Below are 19425 nucleotides of genomic sequence, written 5' to 3'. Positions count from 1 at the left end.
TCACAGACTCGCTGCTATGGATAGTTACAACATAACTGATTAAATGAGGAAGTGTCTTTATGTTGGCCATAATTCTGCCCTTTGGATATACTCAGACCACCTTGCTGAGGTTGAGAAATACTGAATTTCACTTGGATTTAGAGGTCTCTTTTGTCTTTTTGCAAAAAGAGGAGGCCCATTGGTCTCATTAGATCCACACTTACAAAATATTTTTTAATAGGTTATTTTTCAGGCTAGTGATCCACACTTCATTTAATTGATTCTATTAGCTTCAATTGTGAAGCATGACATTTTAGTTACAACTCAAAGTTGGAATTTGTAGAGGGTCAGGAGGGCACACATTGCCCCAGCCCTTGAACACTGACCAAGCTATGCAAGAAAATTAGAGTCCAGCCGAAAGGAGAAAAGGCAGCACAACCCAATTAAAGAGATTCATGATGGATGAGTTAAAATGTCCAAATATAATTAATTTTGCTATGCAAACTTGCCAGAGTAATGAAGAAAAAGAATATATGCTAGGTACATTTTGTAGCAATTATGATTTTCTTTTTGATCAAAGGGCATCCACCAATGCAGCAGGGCCATGTGACAGCTCACATTGTGGGTTCTAGTGTTAGGCTGTCCAGGGTCTCATTATAGCATGAGGAGACCGAGCCCCAGAGAAGTTATATGACCTGTGGCAAGCTTCTTAACCTCTCTGGAACATGGTTCTAGACTTAGTACTAAAGTGAAAAACATAATAGTTGCTGTTTCATAAGGTTGCTTTGTGGATTAAATTAAATTAGTTCATATATGTCACATGCTCAGCTCAATGCCTGGCATGTGGCAAACACTCAGTTCATTTCAATTGTTATTGCACTATCATGTAACTAGCTGCTTATAGCCCGGAGCTTAAAATCATTCACTTGGATTCATGTCCCATATTTCTTTCTTATCCATATAATTTTGAGAAAATGGCTTAATTTTCTTAAGCATCAATTCCTTTATTAAAAGCGGATAATAATAATATTATCATGTCATTTAACACTTCATACAGTACCTTTGTATAGAGCTCTATAAATGCTATCAAGCTAGCTAATACTGCCAAAGCTACCTCACTTTGGATTGCATTTATTAACTTATTACAGTCCTCTTATTAAATAGCTGGTAACTGAGATCTTGTCTTATCTAGCAAAGGTCTTGGGTGGAACTCGATTTTATTGTTCTTCATGACTAAGTTTTCCTAACAGGGAATGGCATTCTGAACCAAAAGAGTCACACCAACATGAAACTAAATAAAGTTGAGACATTCTCTCCAACTCAATAACTGTCCCTTTGCATTTCCCATTATGTGCTAAGTACTGTGTTCTTTAAGGAACATTTCCGCCTGGCAAAGGTTGAAGAAAAGCTGAATTTAAAAGGCTACTATAATTAGAACTTTTGCTAATGGCACTTAAACTGATTAATGTCCAATAGGACCCACTCTACTGAAGCATATTTTTTAGGCAGTTATACATTTATATTAGATTAAACGTTGGCTGAATGAATGAGCTTATGTCGCAGTGTCTCCATGTGGCTCTTGGAGTTAATTCTGTAATGACATGGCCACTGGCACTAAGGGCTTTCTCTCTTACTATTTTCTTTGCCTGGAACATTCTATCCATTTATTCTCGTATAACTAACGTTTGTTTTATTTTTCAGCATAGTTCTTCCTGGCCACTCCACCCACCCTCACTGTGTCTCTTAGCAGAGGCTTATATATGCTTTTGTTGCCCATAGTATTAGTTGAAACTATACTGTTAATCCATGACCTATTTATTGCTTATATGCTCCGTAAGTTAAAGTTCCTTGAAGGCAGGTACCTTGTTTGTATTATTCACTACCTTTATTACCTTTCTATTATGTGTGACAAGTTACCATGACCTTAGTAGTTTAAAACAACACACATTTATTATCTCCCAGTGGTCCTGGGTTAGGAATCAAGGCACAGAATAGCTTGTTCAATCAAGCTTCAGGGGTAGCTTGGAGCTTTTTTTTTTTTTTTGGAAGTAAGCCCAAAAGACTGACCATTTTTTAGGAGAGATAATTGGCATGTCAGGGCCTCTAGCCACTATAATCGAACTCCAGACATGTGTGCCACCTTGTGTGCATGTGCAACCTTGTGCATGTGTTTCCTTGTGTCTGGCTTATGTGAGGGGTCTGGGGAGTCAAATATGGGTCCTTAGGCTAAGCCACCTCTCCAGCCCTAGCTTGGAGTACTATAACAGAAATAGAGGTGGTATTGGTCAAACTTCAATCTGAGATTTGGATCTTTCACGTTGTTGGTAGATTTAAGCTTCTTGTGATTGTAGCACAAGGTTTTAGCTTTCACCTGGGGGATGAAGCAGCTGGGAAATGGGGTGCTCTAGGTGCTAGAGACGATGCAGGGTTCTACCCAAGACATTTTCTCACAACAGAGGTTTCTATTTCTTCTCCTGTGGGAGAGTCATTGATGTCTAGATACTCTATTGAGCATTCACCTGATTAGGCCAACCCCACCCAAGATAAGCTTTGGATGAACTCAAAGAGAACTGGTGGAGATGCTGGCTACAGGTGTGAAATCTTTACACCATTGCTATATAATACAACTGAGACACAGGAGTGACATCCCATGATAGTCTCAGGTGACCTCACTTAAGGGAAAGGGATTATAATGGGCAGGCATACTAGTGATAGGAATCCTAGGAACTGTTTATATTTCTATGTATATATTGTCATACCTTTAAGGTATTGTGAGATAATGAATTAGTAATAGTGAAATAATTAAGTAATCAGTGCTATGTGAGAAGAGTTATTAATTATATGTTCAAACATATATTGAGTTTTCTATATTGAGCTCAAAATAATCTTATAATTGGGTCCATTGTCCTTATGGAAGACTTGTGATGACTATACAATACAATACAAAGGGGAATCCCTGTATTTGTTGCATTGTATTAGAAAAAAATTCTACAGCATAGTCTTGATTAATTATTCTGCCTCCAAATGAGAATGCTCAATGTAGATGAAAGTGTTAAGTCTAGGGTGCTAGAATGGCATGCACATAGTAACCCATCTTATCATCAGAAAGTCAAGAATAATTGAGGTTAGAACTTGATATTTTTTTTCTATTATCGAGTACTTAAAAATCCAAACATATCCACAAAATAAAAAGAAGATATTTGATTTCTAAAAGAAATGATATAAGATTAGGCTCAGAAAGGTATTCTGATCAAAGCTAAGATGCTACTTGTTAGATGACCCTCTACAGAACATGCAGACAATCCTGTTATTTGAGGTGTAAGAAACTGTAACATTGAGGCACAGCTAGAGAGATGTGTGTATTTCTATGCCAGCTGCCATAGCAAACTGTGACAGATTGGGCAGTTTCAACAACAGGGAGATAGAGCTTGTCACGGATCTAGGAGGCTGAAAGTCCATGGTCAAGATGGCGGCAAATTCTGTTTCTAGTGAGGGGTCCCACGCCAATTTGCAAGCAGCCACTTTCTCACTATGCTCTCCAGGGCCTTTTCTAGGTAGATGCATGTGGAGGCAGCTCTGCTTTTTCTATTAGCTTAGGGCTCCATCTTCATGGTAGATGATTAGGACTTCATTTCACCATAATTATTTCTTGTATGTCTCATCTTCAAATAGATCACTTTGAGGGTTATGAATTTTGAGGTGACACATTTCTGCCCATCAGTGAGACTGGAATGTTAGGAAAACACAGGAAGCCTTCAATGGGTGTCAGGCTGAGGAAAGCTTTGAGGCTTGGATTTGCAGCTTCTGTGCTTGAATTGCTCTACCTGTTGCTTGTATAGGGGCAGAGCCAATTTCTTTGGGCCCTGAAAGGATGCCCATTCAAATAGGAGCTATGAAGCTTAAGCATAATTAATGTTCCAATAAGTTTACCTCTGCTTGCCATACTTATTTATACATATATACACATCCATGTTTATAAAACCTCCCTGAGCCCCAGTTTTCTCAACTGTGAAATAAAGATGGCAATTATATTTTAAGTCATAAAGTGTTGAAAGAGCTAGATGACAACTATCAAATTCTTCAAGTTATTATTATCCCATCCTTTGTTTTTATTGTCACCATCATTATTATTTCACAGATGAGGAAACAGGCAAGAAACTGTTAGAAGCTTTGTTGCACTGAAAGACTCGTTTGCTGGGAAGCTGGGCCAGAGAAGGACCTCCTGACCCCTGTTTCTGCTCTTCCCACAGCTCTATCCAGGCAGCCTGGTGTACTCCTTTCACAGTGTTCATATCCCTGAAGGGGATGATGGTGTAATGTTATTATCTTTATCCCTAGCACTTACTCTATGGTGATTACAATAGCCTAAATAGCTGGTTTGATTTGATTGAAACCTTTTTCATTATTATATACTTCTAATGGGGTGAAGGTCTATGAAGTTAAAAGCTACAACTAGGAAACCAGCAAGCTGACATTTGTGGGTTTTTCTAATTGGAAAGCTTCATTTCTTAATTCATTTTGGACAAAATGATAACTTAGGAATGAAGAGGTTTCAATGTAATCTCCTTTGGGAGTGATTCCCAAGTTCCCATGTGTTTGGACTCTGTTAGGGACATAAGGTTTTCCTGGGAAAGGTCTGAGGAGTCAGTCCCAGGGGGCTCTGATCTGCCCCTTGAAAATGTGTACTGGACAAGAGATGCTGGCTCTGCTCCACTCCCCTCACAGCTCCGCGTGCATGAGAATCTCCCCATGTTATCTTGCTCTGGCAGAGCTCCGTGCCTCAGAGCTGGTTTTAACACTTTCCAAGTACAGATAATGTTGACTATGATGTACTTGAACTTATTTTTTCATTGATTCACCACATTTCTTCTGACTAACTCATCATGCTTGGCAGTCAAAAATGGTTGTTATTGGATCCAAATAGTCTAGCCCTCAAAATTAATACAGCAAGAAAAATAAATGGTATTTTATTCAGGACTCTAAATTTCAACCTGAATTAAAAAAAATCCAAGCCTCTACCAAAAATTTCCTATTTTTTCAAATACGATTATAGATGTCTTTGTGAACCCATTAAAACAAGCTATGTAGCAGTCTAATAGAATCTTCACATGTATAGACTCTGCTACTAGCTATAATAAACATCACTAAATTATTAATGATTATTATCATTAATTGTATGTGTGTGTGTGTGTGTGTGTGTGTGTGTGTGTGCACATGTCCATAGGTATGTGGGGGCACACCTGGGCATGCAGCTCCACACGCACGGGAAGGCAAAATCTACATGGGGTATCTTGCTTAGTCTTTCTTCTCCTTACTTTTTGAAATGGCATTACACTGAACCTAGAGCTCTCCAATTTGGCTAAAATAACTAGATATCAACTGCAGGGATTCTGCTATTTCTTCCTTTCCAGCCTTGGAATTGTAGGCATATACCATTGTCCCCAGCTTTTATGTTGGTGCAGGAGAGCCAAACCCAGGTCCTCAATCTTGCATGGAAAACACTTCACCAACTTAACCGTCTCCCCAGCCCCTCACTATATTATTCAACCTATAGTTTTTACTTATGTAGAAATAATAAGAAGCACTAGAAATTCCTACAGGAAAAGTGTCATTTGTATTCTTGGAGGTTTTGACTACCTTGTCATTATTATTGTTATCATTACTGTATCTATCAGAAATAATGTTGCTAATATTCTGTGACTATGTACACTAGATTTGAGGGTGGGGGTTACCGGGGATCCCAGGGCCCCACACATGCTATACAAGTGCTCTACCATTCAGCCACATCCACGACCCTCTCATAATAATTTCTATTTGTAGGGTTTTCATGAGAGAAGTCCTGGTTCATCCATCCACCAGCTGCGCTGTTGTCTAACTGTGGGCATATGACGAAATGAACGATTAAGAGAACCGCAGGGAGGACAAGTACACCCACCAAGAGATCCTGCATTTTCTTCCTTCTGCCCTTCTAGGTAGGAGATGCAGAAACTGGTGGGCTCTTCCTCTGGACTATGCCCCTTTTGCCATAGCCCCTGCTTGCAGCCCTCTGTCCTGATGATATTTCTTTTTCCTTTAGCTTCAGTCTCCCATCCCTGGTGGTGCTGGGTCCTTAGCATGTCAACTTCCTGGCCTCACAGTTGTGAGATTTGTGTCACTGTCAGGACTCAACTCTTCTGTCCTAGCCCTTCAACACCATGCAAGTTCCGCTGCTGTCACCTCTCTGTTCCAGACAAGAGGCACGCCACACCAGCATGGCACCTTGTAGTAAAGGTTATTAAGGTGTTACATTCCCTGCGAACACAAGGAAATAAGCACATGGTACCACTATCCTTTTCTTTGTGAACTCCTTTGATATAATATAAAAAGACATTAAATGATTTCTTGGGCAGTAGAGCACAAAAATACATTCTTTCATATATACACCAATCTAAATATTATTTTCTACTGAGGTTCTTTATGTGATACCCAACACTTCATTATCCTGTGTGATATTATCTGCCCTCATAAGGTTGTTTTCTACCTAACACATGTATAATTAGTAGGGTTCAGGAATAATGATTTCTCAGATTTGAACTTACATCTGTGAGTCTCAAGTATATCAATTCTTCACTAAGCATGTGCTAGGCACTGTTTAGGCACTTGGGATAACTTGGTAAACATGACAAAGGGGGGAAAAAAGCAAAATAAAAGACAAACCAACAGCAACCAGCCCTATCCTATGGCATGTGTGCTTCAGCATATTTGCACAAAATACAAGTGAATTTCTGTGTTTACCTGTAAACTACAGAGAGCCAGGCATTTGCCTTTGGGATGAAAGCCTTTTCTATCTAGGGAGCATAGCACTCCCACTGAAGAAAGTGAACTTTATGTCACAGGCTGGCTTTTCACACAGGAGAGGCTTTGGCAGGCTTCTCTTAAAATTTACATGGGAGATACCGTCTATGACTACAGAATCCCAGGGTGACACACCTTTCATCTGGAGCTTGGCTGTGCCTGCCACCCATGGCGTAGCTACCATCCCACTTCCAGTTTGCAAGCGCAACATGTGCCTTGTCAGAGTCGCTATGCCATAGGTTCATTTATTTTTCTTTTGACAAGACATGTTTCAAAAGCAGCTATGGAAATAAAACAGAGCAAATAAACAAACCAAGGAAAAACACACTTCGTGGTCCCAGTTTTACAAACAGCATATCATTATGTTCAATAACAAGAACAGGGAGTTTTAGGAGTAGGCTGTAGACAAACTAGGGAGAATTGATTGCCACTGCCTAGGAGATTTGGAAAGTAAATAATTATTCTTGGATTAAAACAGACTGTTACACACACAATGCATGCTGCCTTGTGTCCTGTGTGAACATGTCTATATGCATCCTAGGAATAGAGAGGACTGCGAGCTGTGTGTAGGGAGAATGTAAAGTATTCCCTGGCTTCAGTGCCAGTAATCTTTCACATGCTTCAGAAATGCATAAGATGCTCCCTGGGCTGGGCTTTTAAATCTCTGAATTAGCTGAAACCCTTGTAAAATCACAGGGAGGCAGACAGCGTTCAACCAACAGCAAATCAAAGGAGGCTCTGGGATGTCGTTTGTTCTAGCAGGCATGGGGAATCTACCGGACTTGCCAAATGTGCTTTTGGTATCTTGTTATCCAAACTTGCCTGAATTACAAACGCCTACCATCCGCCTTCATTTCCCCATCTTATTCCCACATGAGAGGTGAGTAAAGCCCTGGATCCAGAAGCCTCTGGATGTGGTTTTCAGCATGGGCTGTCATGCTCTGGAACACACCTGTTCTATGTTTCTTATTAGAGTTCCCACATATCCAGTCCTGACATCAGAACTGATATCTGTCAGCTCTAATGTGCCTGAAACATTTCTTTTAAGACAGTTTCCTCTCCTAACACATCCCTGGGGAATATCCCCTAGGGGGTGTGAGGCAACGCTAGATTGTGACTATGATAAGACACATTCCCTTGTTGGGAGAGTTTTGTTTGAGAAGCTGCCCGCTGCATCTGCTGGTTTCCTTATTTAGGGCCTATTTCACACTGAAGGATACTGGAACACAACCGAGGACTCTGTCTTGACTCCCCTGCAGTCTTGTACTTCCTCCTCAATGACGGCAGATCCCGAAACACTTAGTGACATATGGTAGCCTATCTGCGAAGTGTGCTGGATGCAGTACATTTGCTGTCTGACTCTGCAGTGCTGCGTTTCATTTTGGGCATCATATTTCTTAAAGAGGCATTGACAAACTGGAACTCAGACACTGGGAATCTTTTCTGGAACAAGGTAGTAGAAAAAAAAATCTAATTACATTAGTGCCTGTGTAACTGGTATCTGTAGAGAAGAAGGCTGAAAGGGTGGGGATACAACAGTAAAATCCCATCAGAAACCATCTACAGAGATGAGATTCTCAGCGCAGAGGGCTTGATTATTATTATTGTTGTTGATAGTTTTTGAAGAGGATAGTATCCTTGATTAATATGCTTGAAAGGCTGTTGATGAAAATGCAAATTAATTTTCTCTTTCCATGTCATTGCAACAGCAGACCTGGAATCAGTATGTGAGGTACAAGGGCAAATGGGCTTTTATTCTATGTGAAGAAGATCACTCTGCTTACTAGAGTTGCGCAATGATGAATAGATGTGTGCAGAAAAGTCACAACACCTTCTCAGATGCAGAGAATTCCTGCACTAAGTATTTATAAAGAGTCCTCCCAATTAAAATCTCCTATAATTATTTTCAGTCCTGTGAATCAATAACCCCTGGGGCCTCCTGCATGCTAGTAAGTGCTCGACTACTGAGTTCTACCTCTAACTCCTATCATTTTTTTAAATTGGAAGTTTCTTGCTTAATTTTCATTTTGTTAAAGGATTGATAAGAGGCTTGAAATCCCTCTCTTTTTATTCTTCTTATGTCCCTTAATAGGATAATGTAACTGAGCCAAATAAGTTATCCTATGTCCTTAACATAGTTGGGCTTGTATCTATGGTTTTTATTTTCTGTTTTGGTACACATAACCCTATATGAAGGAAAGTTTACAATATCAGCTAAATGTTCATGCTTCTGTTAATAGCCTGACCAGTCTCCTAAGACGTAACTGAACTTTGGCATTATTCCATCTGCTTACTTTAGCGCTAATCTGTGGGTTCTATCTACTCGGAATGCCGGCCTGTTTCCTCTGGTTAAAGCATCTCTCTCTCTCTCTCTTTTTTCCTTGAGATCTCAACACCTTTCTCGCTGCATGTCCTCCTGATAAGACATCTTGCCTCTCCCAGGTAGAAGAGTGAGGACTGAATGAAATTTGTCCAATGCCATTCTATCTTGGAATTTGAATGTTGAGTGCTATGATACAGGGACAAAGAAAGGTCTGAGCTGATTGTTTTCCTGTGACTCTGCAAAAGGATTGCCTTTTAGTATATGTTTACAAGATTAACATGCAGCTGGCATGTTATATATGTCTGTTAAGTAGGCATATTGCTTGATTATTAGGTCAGAGATTTTCATCAAGATCTGGAATTTGTGACCTTGCATTTTTTTTTCAGTGAGAAAGGAAAATGATATGAATGAAGTATGTACAATTAAGCAGCTTTGGGGAAGAGATTTCCATGGGCTTATTTAACTAGTGGCCTTAGGGTGTGAGAATTCCTGCTTCCTGAAGTGTTGGAAAGTTAAGGTCAGATGCTGGATGTGTTTCAAGTTCTGAGACAATACCAGGCGATTTCAAAGCTGGTGTTTGTGTGGTGCGTGCATATGTGTGTACAGCCTCAGGAGGACAGGCAGCCTCTGAAACTTTGCTTTGAAAGATGCCAAGACACAGGGCTGCATATTTGTATGAGGACGATCTGTGTGTTTGTGTGAAATCTGCTTCTTTGGTAACCACAAGGCTCAGAGAGGCCTGTGTCCTGTTGCCCTGCTGTTGAACTTTTGTTCACATTAGCAACTTCCCTCACCTTAGCTGTTGGACTTCCCTTTGTAGTGAAACTCACAAGTACTGCAAACTGGCAAAAAGGTGATGGAAAGACAGGGTGTGTAGGAGTCCATTACATTCTTTCCTGAACACTCCGAAATATCAGGATGTATGTAGCATGAGTCATCACTTTCTGTTGGAAACTTTTATGACCTTTGCAGAGTAGGCCAAATTTCTCCCGAGCTGGGCTTCTTCACACCAGGAGCATGACAGTAAAAGGGCAAATCCCACGGAGACAGAACATAGTTCTTATTTTTTCATGCAATCTGTTATTTTACTTCATAGGATAATACTAATACAGAAAACTAAGACGGCTGAGAGAGACTACCTGGTTTTCCTGGCATGACTGTTCACACCTAGAACCCTCCTAGAATCAGCAGAATAGAGAAAGAGGCAGGGCTTTGCTGAGGATATAGACAAATATTTCACTTGCTGGGCAAGGTTCAGTTATTTAGTAAGCTTAAACTTGATGTGATAAAGCAGAAAAAAACTGGTAAAAATATAGCAATAAGGCAATAGAGATGGCTTAGCGGTTAAGGTGCGTGCTTGGGAAGCCTAAGAACCCAGGTTCAATTCCCCAGTACCCAAGTAAGCCAGATGCACAAGGTAGCACATACAACTGAAGCTTGTTTGCAGTGGCTGGTGGTCCTGGTGTGCCCACTCTCTCTCGACTTCACCTGATTTTTTTTTCTCTTTCACACAAATAAATAAATAAAATTATTAAAAAATATAGCAACAGCAGTTCTAACAAGGGTACATTGTGTAGAAAGCCATACAATTCTACAACTCTGCCAGTCTGAAAGCACATGGTTTTTTCTACAGGGTTGGAGTGATAAAGTCTCATGGATTCTGGGTGGGCTTAGGACTCCCAAGTCAGTGCCTTTCAAATTCTTGTTTTAGGGTTAACCAAGAATTGTAAGCGTAGACAAGAAGGGTAAATTATGAAAAAATCATTTTAAGAGGGAGTCAAGAAAGATCAGAAAAGCTCTCAAGCTGAGAAGCCAAGAAGGGTCCTGGTTGTCTCATAGCCTTGGAGATGTAAATTAGGCATCGATTTGGGATGCACTTCACTGTCAAGATTAAATGTATATGAGGGAACTTGATTAGCTGGTGGGCCAGAGGGATCAGCATGAGCTTGGAAAAGGCCCATGGAAGCTTTCTTAACTGAAGTATCAGGAAGTAGTTCCTGATGGCCATATTAACTCAGACTGGAGTTCACTTCTAGTCGTGCCCATACTTGTTGACATCTATGTTATCATGGGGCCTGTATCCCTAACTGCCTGCCTGCAAAAGGACACTATCTTGAACTCCTAGGAAATCTTGATGTTGCAAAATCTATATTCTGAAGCATTCATAATTGTGGTGGTGGTATAAAGGAGTAAAGGGAGAAAGTTGGCTGAGCAATCAGTTATTTTAACTTCAAGTATTTGGCCTTTGGAAATTTTGGCCAGCCAAGTATGGTGGCACATAGTGGTTAATCCCAGCACTCTGGAGGAGGCAGGAGAATGGTGAGTTTGAGGCCGAGATGAGGTCGAAAATAAGGCCCATATCTCAAGAAAACCAAGAGCTTGTGATGTATGTAGCTCAGTGGTAGTATGCACAAGGTTGTCTCTCTAGCACCTGCCTGGCACTGTGGAGACAGGGAGAAACTCCAGTTAAGGAAGTGCCCAGTTGTGCTAGCCCAACTTTTCCTTGTGTTATAGCTCTATGCCACCATCATAAAATCATGTAGAATTGAAAAAGTCTACACAGTGATTTTTCTTATCTAAAACTTTAGCACCTCTGACCGCTTTTTACTTTCACAAATTGAAATCCTAATCTTTTAAAAGTGAGGCACACTGTCTGATTTCCTAAAAGATTTAGTTAGGATGACATACATTTTCATTTCTCTATTTACTGTCAGAAGCTCAGCTGTTACTTCCCGGGGCTGCCACTGGCCTCTAATAGAATCTTCCCTCTAAATGGTAACGCCTAAAACTTCAGCATAGGTACACTTTGAATTTATTTATATTGATGAGTTATGTCTGGTGAAGGGGTCAATAAAAGTCTTTGAAGGCATGTGCTTGAACTTTAGTGAATGAGCTGGGTGACATGCATTTTTGCTTTTTGGAGACCTTTAGAAACATTTCTCTGAGGCCTTTTCTTGTCCATCTTTGGCTCTCAGTGGTGTCCTAGACATTTGAAGTTGCCAGATAAGTGACCCTCGTATAAGTAAAGAGTCATTGGACTGACCGTTCTTCAAAGGTTAGAGAACGAATCAAATATATCTATAGCTCAATTGGGAGTTGGGGTCAGCTTTAGCGGGAGCTGGCAAAGACATTTACATTCAACAGCTTAATCACCACCCCATGCTACTTTTGTGTGACTGCACAGTGTTTTACAGTGAAGATGGCCGTGTCAACATGAGCATCAGCAGAAGGTTCTCAAAGATGCTGCGTACGGAGACAGATTGCCTATGAAGTGTTTGTCTATCACAGACAACTTGGGGAGGATCCTTCTGTGGAGGGCAATGAGAAATTTGACTATGACTAAAGGGTGGCACTGGGGTTTTAATTGAGCTATCTGTATGGCTATAAATGACCTGTCCTTTGGAGCTGTGTTATCAAGGACTCAAATGCCCAATAACACTTAGAACATCTTGTTGGTGGGAAGAAGTCTGCCCCATACCCAATGCTTTTTATGTTAGAATAAGAAAACTAAACTGAGAATAAGATTCTGTGACTTGGATGAGAGCTGGCACAAGAACCTAGTCTGACTCTGAAGCCAGTGCTATTTTTCCTATACCAATGGTGTTTTCCAGAGTAAAATGTTGTGAGTACAATCAAAGCCTTTCTACTGGAAGCAAATATATTGCTAGTTTCTTGATGTGAATATCCTGATGTATTAGATGATTTTTCATATTCAAAGAAAAGTTGGCAATTGATTATCTGTGGTTTGATGCCAATATGATTCAAAAAAGTTGTCTTTATCTTTTCTACCTATCAGTAGATGGCAGGAGAAACCATAAAATCAAGTACAAAAGGAGACACAAATAATGGTATTTGGTCACCATTCCTTGTACTACCAAGAAAAATTGGTATCCAGTATAGGCAGGGTGATGTTATGCTGGTGCCTGAAGAGAGAATGATTTTGAATATAGATTTGGGTGCAATTATTTGCTTCCCCATTAATCTGGCACAATTACAGTTGGTTTAAAAGAATACTTAAATGCTGGAGCTAAATGGAATCTCTTTCAAGGAGATACCCAGAGAAATGATTTATCACTCATGTTACTAAGATTAATTGGGCATTATAATTGTGTTAAGTGAATTCACATACCATGTAAGAGTCCAGGAGCTTTTCTTGTTTTATTTTTTTTCTTTAAGCAGAGAAGAGAGAATGGAGCTAACTAATATGAGTATGAGTTGGGGGTATTCTAATATCATAAAAGGTATTTTTAAAGCTTAATTCCCTATATTTAAAACAATATGAACCAAGTACAATGATATTTTCATTATGCCTCCATTGACTCTGGTTCCATGAGCTGATATTTTCCTATCTAAATGGAGGTTGTCTTTAAGATTAAAGTTGATTTTGACTTTTTATTTTTTTGGAAGTACAGAATTTGGAAGTACAGTACTTCTTAGGAGTAGTGGTCATATATTCCCCAATTTGGAGATTATAGAGAGGTGAACTACTTGTGAAGTTTTCAAGGACTGATGATTGCAAGTATTCAAATGTATTATTACCTTTTCTTTTAACTTGTTACCATTTTAATAATATGATTACAACACAGAGACTTTAAGTCAGGTACTTAAAAAAACTCACTATATAAGTCTTAGTTTTAAAATGTTTTTATTTATTTATTTGTAAGGAAAGAGAAGAGAAGAGAAGGAGGAGGAGGAGGAGAAAAGGAGAATTGGCATGCTAGAGTCTTCAGCCACTGCAAATAAACTCTAGATGCACATGCAAGCTTATGCATCTGCTTTATGTGGGTATTGGAGAATCAAACCCAGGCCATCAGTCTTTGCAAGCAAGCAACATTAACTGCTAAGCCATCACTCTAGCCCTTAAGTCTTACTTTTGAGGAACTTTTGAGGATAATGAATTTAATCCACGTATTGATTTTTTTTTCCTATTGTAGACAACTTCACTAGAACCCATTCATAGATCAGAGGTGACTGCAAGAACATTAATTGAGATCACATCCAACACCGTGTCTTGGTTTATGTCAAGCTGCAAGTTGTCATGGTGTGGACTCCACGGGTGGAAGCAGTGTGCAATGGACTTATCTAATTCCTCAAAGCAGAATGAGACTGAATTTGCTTGCAAGTGGACCCCACTTCTGTCTTTGTAAATTTTTCTACTGGGGGAAATATTTTGCTCAAAGCCTCATTATTTTCTCTTTAAAAATTCAAACTATGCTCAACATCAAAACATCCTGAATATCAAAATATAAAATATCTAAAGAATATGAAAACAGACAATTTTTTCCCAGGGTTTTCTATCTGGAATTCCCACAGTGGATGTGAATGGGCTCATTGCAGGTTGTTACATTATTACAGATGCTGGTTTGGGTAAGGTTAGAAGCTCCAGATAGAAAACATGAAAGAACTGAATAGTTCTGGAGAGCAGAGAGTGGCTGACTTGCCCTTGTTATGGTGGTTTTTACCATGCGTTGTATCCTGGAAGTCTATGTTGTTTGTTTCTTCTTGTTCGGGGACACCATTTCATATTCCAAAAACAATGACAAATTTCATGGTTATTCTATTCACTGTGTGTCTGTTTCTCTCCACTTCCATTTCAAAAGACTATATCCCCATTTTTATGTGTAAGAGTACATATTAACTTACTCTGCTGTTAAGGTTGTTATTCTTCCCATATCTAAACTTGTTTATAACAAAGAATTTTTTAAGTTCTATTACATAACAGTTTAAATGGTTGATAAAGCTTAGGTACTATTTCTCCTAACTGTAAAATCATGTATTAGAAAACAAAGTTTTACAGTCAAAGCAACATATCTGTGAGCATAATCGTTGGGCATAGTGAGGGATTTCAGACTTTATCCTGCTTGTCCTCTGGCTTGTCACAACTTCCTAAATGTTTGAAGAAGATATGAGACTTCTGAGTAAGAGTTAGTGTATGTTTTATTACTCACAGTAATGTTAGGAGGAAGATGCTGGTCCTAATCTTCACAGGGTGATAGGAAAAGGGTCAGAAGATACCACATGCCAAGGGTTGTGTTGTTACAAGAGATGGGCAAAAAATTCAAGTGCAAACTTTTTTTTTTTTTTTTTTGATTTTTCGAGGTAGGGTCTCACTCTAGTCCAGGATGACCTGGAATTCACTATGGTGTCTCAGGGTGGCCTCAAACTCACAGTGATCCTCCTACCTCTGCCTCCCAAGTGCTGGGATTAAAGGTGTGCGACACCACGCCCGGCCAAACTCATATCTTTTAACCTGAGCAATGAGTATGTCTGACCAGTCTTTTGCTTTAGAGGGAGACATTCATTATTCCAAGCCTGTCCATTAACTAAACACACTAATGAAGAATGAAGACACAGAAATATGAGGCATCAGTAGGTAATTGTCCTCTAACAACTGCAGACAAGTAAGAAGGATAAGAGATATCATTGTGATAATTAATTTTTTGTAAACTTTTAGTCTTACCATTATGTACTCTTTAGAGAGTATAGCTTCGGTTTTCCACTTACCACAGAAAGCTAGTCTTTCTACTTTAAACATATTTCTATCAATAAATAACTAATTAAGATCTTGTCTTTTTATTTCCTCTCTGGAAATAAGAGAAATACATGATCATTATAGAAAAATGTCACAAAGTATGAAGAAAAATATGGAAACCATTACAATGTTATTGCCTACGCATAATCTCTATTAAAATGCTGAATTAAAAAATACCTTAATAAAAATACTTTTTCATTTAAATTGAGATAATATTATACACTTATGTACCATGATAGTCTTTATTATTTTTTTACAAATTGAAAGCATTACAGAAGATATGAATTGTTCCTTTAAATTTTGATTTTTTTACAATAATTGTATAATATTCTATCATGGATCTGCTAGTTGTTAACAGTATGATTTCAGTGTTAACAATTTAAAAAAAAATTTGGGGGTTCATTTTTATTTATTTATTTGAGAGTGACAGACAGAGAAAGAGGGAAAGAGAGAGAGAGAAAGAATGGGCACACCAGGGCCTCCAGCCACTGCAAATGAACTCTAGATGTGTGTGCCCCTTGTGCATCTGGATAAACTGGGTCCTGGGGAATCGAGCCTCAAACCAGGGTGCTTAGGCTTCACAGGCAAGCGCTTAACCGCTAAGCCATTTCTCCAGCCCATCAGTGTTAACAATTTTGTTACAAATGCTATTAGGATGAATGGTTTGATGGACATGTTTTATGCAAACACAATTTTTAAAATTAATATTTTTAATACAAAATTGACTAAATTGTGGATGCAAACCTTTGTATTGCAAGTTGGTTGATCATTTATATTTGTTTTGCAATCTGTTCATTCTCTTTGCCCATTATTGTTGTAACGTTTTAGGATTTTTCTTACTAAGTATCAGTGTTCCAAAAACCTTTAGGTAACATTTGGTATGCTAAAATATTGCGAAATATGTCTTCAATAATAGTTTTAAGACTAGGCTGCTACTATTTTTAGATATTTGGAAATTACAAATTACCTAGCAAAGATAAATAACCATTATCTAGATGCTTTCTATTCTTTAGGAATTATTGCCTACTCGGAGTGTTCAATATTCATTACATTTTATCAGGATTTTGTTTTTTAATATTTAATTTTAGATCTATATATCTAAATATATTTTGATATATCACCCAGAGAAGGACAATTTAATTTCTAAGTAGCCCATTTCTATTTCTTACTGCATTTTGGTGCTTTCTTTGTCATACACTAATTAGAATGATTATAAAAGGTAGTGGGTTTTTTGTTGTTGTTGTTTTTCTTTCTTTCTTTCTTTTTTGTTTTTGGTGTTTTGAGGTAGGGTCTTGATCTAGACCAGACTGACGTGGAAGTCACTATGTAGTCTCTTAAAATATATGTTATTTATTTATTTATTTGAGAGAGAGAGAGAGAGGGAGAGAGGGAGAGAGAAAAAGAGAATGGGTGTGCCAGGGCCTCTAGCCACTGCAAACGAACTCCAGATGCATGCGCCTCTTGTGCATCTGGCTTATGTGGGTCCTAGAGAATAGATGTGGGATCCTTTGGCCTTGTAGGCAAAGGCCTTAACCACTAAGCAATCTCTCCAGCCCCACTATGTAGTGTTAAGATGGACTTGAACTCACAGCAATCCTCCTACCTCTGCCTCCTGAGTGCTGGTGTTAAAGGTTTACATCACCATGCCCAGCAAAAGGTAGTGTTTGAAGTATTTCTGCTCCTCAAAAATTTATTTCTGAGTGGCAAATCTTGGGTATAGGCTATAACTAAATGATGATCATCTCTTAAGGACTTGGCAAGATATATTAAAAATGTGAATTTTTATGTATTTTTAAGAAGGAATAAAATTACATGGTACTTATTATAACTCTAGCATGTGCTTCAGAGTCTTAACAAAAATATTTTCCAAACATAAGGAGGTATTTACATGATAAAATATACTAGTGATTTTAGCCAGTCTTTCATTTTAGAAAACTTTTCAACTTGTTGAATTTTTAGGAACCAAAAAGCCATATTTTTCTGATGCTAAGTAACAAGCTTCAATAGCAAGGTGCATCCCATGTGGAGAAAGGGCTGATCCTGGAGAAGCACAATGTATTCTTTGTGTAATGGATGGAGGTGGTGACACTGGCAGGGAGGAATAGGGAAATAGAAAAGGATTGGATTTTTTTACGTTTTTTCTTCTCTCCTTCAGAGTCACTTAATAAAATGCAAAGCCTGGTTTCATGTAAAATCAATGGGTGTGAGTTATTTTGACAGAAATTTGCCACCCTTTACTGACCATGTGGTACAACTCTCGGTAATAAAGATTTTAAGGTAGCACATTACTAGATATTTATTAGGGAATGAGAAATAATGGAAACAATGCAAATGTGTAGAGATGAAAACACGCTGATGCAATGGAGGGTCCATTTAAGGTCAGGGCTGTCCTCGGCTTTTACTACTGAAGGTTTATGGATATGAAGGACGTGGTAGAGTGGTGTATTTTATTTATTTTTAAGTTTCCTTCTCATATATTAATTATTTATTTATTTATGAGGGAGAGCTAAAGGGTGTGTTAGGGCCTCTAGCCACTGCAAATGAACTCCACATGCATGTACCACCTTGTATATCTGGCTTACATGGATACTAGGGAATCAAATCTGGGTCCTTAGGCTTTGCATGAGAGCACCTTAACTGCTAAGCCATCTCTCCAGCCCCTTTTATATTTTTTCTATGAGGTTTCTTTTTTCTCCTAAAAGGAAAATCTCAGAAATACTTTGTTTTGCCATAAGTGTGATATGTAAGTTTCTTTTATTCTATTTCATCTCTACTTTCTTCCAAATATAGACAATGCATTCTCCCCTTGAGTTCATGTGCTGCTCATGAGGATCAATGCAAAAATCACATTCTGAGCAGAATACAGGAATACTAAGGTCTGTGGAATGTATTCTCAATGAGTTCACATTATTTCTTTCTTTTAAATACTTCCCAGTCACTAGCTGCTGAAGCCAATGTTACAAAGGCTTAAGGGGTGATTGGAACGGAAGAATGGCATGCCCTTGGACTTCAGGAGCACTGGGATACCAGTAAGCATCACATGGCATGTCTTTAAAGGGAATATATTTCCAAAATCTTTTGAAGACGATGATGTGTGTAACTTCCCTTCCACATGACTTTGTTGCAGTGTTGGGTTGTAAGTCCCATGCCCGGGTGGCAAGCTCAGGTGGGATGCTCGTGCCTTTGAGGAAGTACTTGCTCCATGGAGGCAGAACAGGGAGGCAGAGTAGAGCAGAATGAGAATGTGGGCTTCAGACCCTGGTGGTTCCTGGCCTTGCTGGGCCACTCAGCTTGAGGTGGTGTGTGGAGAGCTGCGATGTGCCACGCCCTAAAGATGGCATCGGCTTCCGCCTTCTGCTAGCCGGATAGCAAGTGCTCTCTGGGATATACAAGTCCTTATTTGGCTGAGGCTGCTTAACTGATTCTGCTTCCTTAATCGTGGACCTATCTGCATGGGCCACGTGGCTCGCTAGGGTTGGCTAGCGCAGGACTACTTAGCTTGTGGGTCGGCTCTCCCCGGGGTCAGAAGATTGTTCAAGGTTCCTGAATAAACTGCTTAAAGAAGAGCTCTGGGTCGCGTCATTCTTGCTGGTCGAGGTGGTCGGGACAGTGGTGTATGTTACTTATCCTCTCTAGTTTGCTTTCTTCACTTATAAAATGAGTAAAAATTACATCAGGCATTTTTCACCTTCCCCCTTTGTACTCCTGCCAACCTAGCCTCCTTTCTGTGTTCATACTACTTGTTTCTTCCTGTCTT

The sequence above is a fragment of the Jaculus jaculus genome, chromosome 4 (assembly GCF_020740685.1).
Source record: "Jaculus jaculus isolate mJacJac1 chromosome 4, mJacJac1.mat.Y.cur, whole genome shotgun sequence".
In the NCBI taxonomy this organism is placed as follows: Eukaryota; Metazoa; Chordata; class Mammalia; order Rodentia; family Dipodidae; genus Jaculus; species Jaculus jaculus.
The sequence above is the reverse complement of the archived record's forward strand: the minus strand, read 5'-3'. Positions refer to the sequence as shown.